Source organism: Alligator sinensis, unplaced genomic scaffold (genome assembly GCF_000455745.1).
Source record: "Alligator sinensis unplaced genomic scaffold, ASM45574v1 scaffold141_1, whole genome shotgun sequence".
NCBI lineage: Eukaryota > Metazoa > Chordata > Crocodylia > Alligatoridae > Alligator > Alligator sinensis.
In genome coordinates this window covers 868,528-874,613 of record NW_005842221.1, presented here as the reverse complement: position 1 = coordinate 874,613, position 6,086 = coordinate 868,528, and positions in this window count along the sequence as shown.

Sequence of the window (6,086 nt, the reverse complement as noted above, 5' to 3'; positions counted from 1 at the left end):
ACCTCCTTAGACCTACTTGAGATGCACCTGTGGATGCACGATAAGGTCTGGTTAGCCCTGCCGACCGTGACCTCTCATTGTCGGCCCATGTTCATCTTGGAATCAATGATGACTCCAAGATCCCTTTCTGCCTCCGTGCTCTCAAGAAGGGAGTTTCCCATCTTATAAGTGTGCTGCTGGTTACTACTGCCCAAGTGCAGCACCCTGCACTTGTCCGTATTGAAACGCATCCTGTTTTTGTTAGCCTACCCCTGCAACCTATCCAGGTCTTTCTGCAGTCTTTCCCTCCCTGCTAATGTGCCCACCTCACCCCAAATTTTGGTATCATCAGCAAATTTGAACAGGTTGCTTTTCACCCCGCATCCAAATCGCTGATAAAGAAATTGAACAGTGCGGGCCCAAGGACCGAGCCCTGGGGGACTCCGCTGCGCACTTCCCCCCAGGTCGAATATGACCCATCCACCACCACCCTCTGAGTACGACCCTTCAGACAATTTGCAATCCATCTGACTGTGTAGGCATCGATGCCACAGTCGCCTAGTCTTTTAATGAGGATGGGGTGGTCGATGGTGTCAAAGGCCTTGCTGAAGTCCAGAAAGACTACATCCATGGCGACACCTGCATCCAATGCTTTTGTGACCTGATCGTAAAAGGCAATCAGGTTGGTCTGACATGACCTGCCCCTAATAAAACCGTGCTGCCGGCCCATCACAGATGTGCTCCTTGATGATCTTCTCAAAGAGTTTCCCCAGGATTGAGGTAAGACTGACAGGCCCATAGTTGCCCGGATCCTCCCTCCTCCATTTTTTAAAGATGGGGACCACATTGGCTATCTTCCAACCATCTGGCACCTGGCCCGAGCACCACAAGCGCTCATAAAGCCGTGCCAAGGGCCCTGCAATAACCCCTGCTAGCTCCCTCAACACCCTGGGGTGGAGAGCATCTGGACCTGCTTCTTTGAACACATCCAGCCCCTCCAGAAGCACTCTAACCCGGTACTCCTCAACCTTAGGTCTTGAGGCGTTCCCCTTGAGTCCGTCTTGAATCACGGTGGGGGAGTCCCGGTCCCTGCACAAGAAAACAGAGGTGAAGAATTAATATGTTTATATAGATATGTAATTCTAAATAACATGGGGTCTCTCCAACTTAGAAGATTAAATGCACAAAACTTAAGGAACCTTTAAACATTAAATTATCTTAAATAGAATCATGTGAGATTTTTGTCTGTAATCAAAGGCACATCAATTACAGCACCTAAAACTAGCCTCCACTATTACTAACTTCAAGTGATAAAAGATTTATCAAAATGGCTCTCCAAAATCATGATAATTTTACAAAAATGTTTATTTTGTTTATTTCTTAGTTCCCTTCCATTTGAGTCTTTAGGATGTATTTGGTCACAATTTCAAGCTTTTTCCTACCATCATGAGAGGTAAAAACATATTTAAAATCAAAACTTAATACCATGTCTCCAGGAGCTGGGGCTTCTGGGTAAACACAGAAGTTGTGAAATTAATGGTAGAGCTGTCAGAGCTGGCAACAACTATTTGCCTAAGCACTGAAGGAAAAGGACACTCTTACTGCCCTAGTAGGCATGGCATTTGGACTAGAAGAGATAATAGGTCCTTACTATAGTAAATTCTTTGTTATCCAGCATTTAAGTAACAGGAAATTCTATTAACCAGAATTTCTGATCGGCTGGCCAGATGCAGGGGGAGGAGGCATGGGGGAAAGCTTGCATACCACCACCGCCGCCGCCACCCACCACCCTGCGCTGCTGCCGCTCCACCTGCAACCACTGCCACTCCCTTCCCCATCCCCCTCCTCCACTCTGCATTATCTGAAAACACCTGCCAGGTTATTTCAGATAACCGGAATTTTTACATAATTGGCAATCCCCTCACCCCAGGGATGCCAGATAACAAAGATTTTATTGTACTTTGATTTTAAGTTTAAAAGGGAAAAATTACTCTCTCTGTTGTTCTGCACTGCTGAAAGTATCATTTTAAAGGATTATGACACCTGGCTCTTATCTCCCTAGAATAAGATTACTAGCTCCAGTAGTTGCCCCAGTGTTTTTTGACCCTTGACAGAAATGCTATTATAATAGAATTTGACCCAGGTCTTTGACTCATCATCATACAACGTTCCCAAGGAGCATAAAACCTACCTTCAAATTCCTTTAATTGAGTAGGTGGCAAACCTTCCTGAAAGAAAAGGCAATTCAAAATGAATCACATATCAGGGTAAAATTACCTCAAAAAAAGTGAAGGACAATAAACATCTCAGAAAAGATAAATACTAAAGAGAGATTATAAATATATATGAAAGAAATCTGCAGAATAATAAGATATAGTCTCTTAAGTATGTGAGTAGTATTGAACACAATAGGACTGCTCACATACTTGAAGTTAAGTATTTTGCTGAATTGGGAATGAGACAAAAGTAAATTTTCTGTCTCTAAAATTACTAACTATCCATTGAATAAGGCAGGAGCTCTGTGGGAAAAAGTAGGTAATCATGTAGCTGAAGTTTGTCTAATAACACATACATTGAAGTGGGAGGCCTTCTACCTCAAAAGTTGTTCTCCATTGCAGAGGTGCTGAGTACATGAGGCCTGAGGACCCTGGCCCCCCTCGGAAAGAAGGCTCTCACCTGAAATGCATAAAAAGTTCCACATGTCCATCATGTAAGCCCCCTCCCTCCCCCCACCACAAAAATACAAGTCAGCCCCCTTGCTGCATTGACTATTAACAGCTGGAATCCATCTATTTTGCAATGACTCCATAATGCCAGATGGCTGGAATGGAATAGAAGTGCTATCTACCTATCTATTCTAGGAATGTTTAAATGTTACCTTTTAGGGTAAAAACACTGCTTGGGTTAGGACTCTTTTTCTTTTCTTTTTAAAACAAAAATATTTATTTACTTATTTATTTATTTTTGCAGGGGAAAGAATGAGAAAAGGTTTTTGGAGCACAAAAAGGTATCAATATTGTAAATCGAACTAGTCAAAATGCAGTGGAACTTTATTTGGATTTGATCCAAACTGGTAGTTCTCTGGTACTGGTAGTACCTTGGGCTGCCCTGTTACGCTTTTCTTCATGTCAGTTCTACTGATGAAAAGAATCCTGCCTTGAGTTTAACAAAAATTTGACAAGCCAGAGATGTTTAAAATGACATATTTTGGGCTCATTGAACTGGCATTTTTTTACAAAATTTAGTTTCACTGGAAAATTTCCGACCAGCTGTAATTGTGAATGTCACTACCATCATGAAAATACTTTTTCAGAGAAAGAGGTTTTTCAACTCTTCCTAAAGACAATCAATCTCAGGATTCACTTCATGTCCTCTCAAAAGTTAGTTCATAGCCAGAACCGCTTTAAAAAGAGTGCTTTGCCTTTTCCCACTTCCAAACCCCCCACTTTCACAAGCTTTGTCCTAGGCTTTGTAATCTGTGTTTTTGCAGAAGGCGGCAGTTGTCAGGCCAAATCTGAGAGATAACGCCTTTTAAATGTACAGAAAAAAACAGTGTGGAGCTGTTTGGCAAGTATCAGTATAACAGATTCCCTTGGCCAATCAATGGTGGCAGAGTTAACTTAGATCACCTGATTTAAACCTTGACTGGGTCCTAACCATACACAAATACAAGTGGACATTCATTTACACATGGTACCCTGGCATGGATGGATCTTTTCAACATCAAACTGAGCTTATCCCTGGAGAATAGACTAGGAAAACAGTTGTAGCTGTTGTCATTGGCGATTCCTCGCAGTCGAGGATCATCACTCCCACAGGTCAAATAAAGGGTTATAAATGAGTGTGTCGATAGCTAAGGCGGCCAACCCTAGAGCCACAGACTCTCTGGCAAATGTGGTTGTGGTTAAAGGGATCCTTTGCCCTTGACTGAGTTGGGAGTATAGCAGTTGTTTTGATATACATAGATTAGACGTGCGCATATGATGACCTGTCCACTGCAACTGATGTTGAATAATCAACACTTCCATACTGGGATGTTAAGCATCAGTGAGGACACTGGCATTTGTGCAACCATCCTCCCACTCTGTCAAGGATCTTCCAGCAGTAGTGCTGATGATGGCATTCCAGGCTTTTCATGTGGGCCATGCAGGTCACCCAAGCTTCAATGCCATAGAGAAAAATTGGGATTACCACAGCCTTGTATAGTAGAAGCTTTGTTTGAGTCCTGGTATCATGATCATGGAACACACAATGATTCAGTCTTCTGAAGGCAAAGCTGGCACATCAGATCCTACACTGGATCCCCTCCTCGATGTTGGCTGCCTTTGAGAGATGGCTGCTAAGGGATGCAAAGTGTTCAACATTCTCCAGCTCCCGTCTGTCAATGAAGATCTTTGCCTGGGGGGAAGGGGTTGATTCTGTCTGCAAATTAAACCCTGCCCATCTTAGATACCAATATCAGATTGTACAGATATTGAAAATAAAGATCAGGTATGCTCTGCTCTGCTCTTTGGACTTGGCTTCACATTCCTGGGCTTCTGACACCTTGGTGAGCTATGTTAGGATCTTTGACATATACTCTAGTGCCCTCCTGAGCACTGCGTACTCATGGTACCAAAGTAAGACATCACTCAAAATTGTTCAGAACTTCATGATAAGATCCTTTTTCATTTCTCCATGCTTTGAGTAAAGTGAAATCACTAATAAAGTTGATATTTAAATTATAACTAATAGGCACTTGTATTAACATTCGTCTACATGAATGGAGCAGTTAAGCACTCCCATAAGTATGCTTAAAGTATAAACAGTAAACTCCTGGTGTAGACATACCTTATACTGGGAAAAGACTGTTTTTTATTGGGGAAAGACTGTTTTTTATCAGTGTTGCTTATGTGTTCCCCAAAAGAAATGGGGAACATGTTAGCCTGAAGTCAGGCAGTGCTAAGGAGGAAATAAGTTATATTAGCAACACACTTTTTTCCTGTGGCAGCATCACCTACATTTGGGCTTTTACTGGGAAACATTAAAAAAACCCAACAACTTATTATTGGGCAATATTACCATACAAGCAAGAGCGTGTAGTAAAGACTAGGCCTGAGGCTATGCCAGGTGCTTTTTACCGGTATAGCAACACAGGCATACTAGACAAGCGAAGTGCTCATGTGGGTCCAGTTGTACTTTTAGTGGCGCAACCTCATGTCATCCCACCAAACACACAAAGAAAGCACAGCTATGTCAATCTGGGATCACACTTCTCCATACCTCTGCTATCTTTGCCAGTAGAAAACACTAGCGTAGGCATCGTTTTAGAGCCTATAAATCTGCAAACTCAGGGTACAGCATAGCCTTGGCTCCAGTGGCTGTCAGTCTGCACATAAAGTCTTGAACCATTTTACAGTTATTAGAAAAAGGGGGGAGGGGGGAGAAATCACAGTTTAAAACTGATGTAGGGCTTGTCTACATGGGAAAGTCATATCCGTATCACAGTGTTGTGACTTTGAAGCATTGCAAGCATCCACACAGCATCTTGCCTGCGGCTTCCTATTCTCATATAAAAGTGTCTTTTTGTTGTTGTTGTTTTTTGCAGCCTAGTTTATGTCCCTTCAGGAGCGGGTTTATGCTCAGACAAAATTGCCATTCTAACTAAAGGGTAACTTTGCCTTGTGGCAAGATGGGTTGACCTGTGACAGTTAAACCCTGGTATAACCGGTGCGGAGCCAGTCCGTCTCCCGTAGCAACTAGCCCTTTATCAAACCAGCGCCGCGCCAGCCGGGGTGCTTAGCCCAGCAAGGGGGGCTCATCCACGTCTTCTTTAGCGCAGGTCTGCAAGGTTCGTTGGGGAACTGCGGTGTCTTTTATTGGACCAACTCAGTCTAATAAACTGTTCTCTGCAAATTTGGGGGCACAAACACCCTTCTTGAGGCAGGTCTTTTCGTGAACAAACACCCTTCTTAGCTCAGATCTGTGCCTCCAGCTCCTGTCAGCCTCCTTGCCCGCGGGCTCCTCCGCCAGCGCGGCTCCCTCTGCTGAGGCGGGAGGGGAGGGCGTGTTTCCCCACCCAACCCAACCCGCCCGCGCACAGGGGCCGGTGACTAAGCCCCCGCCCC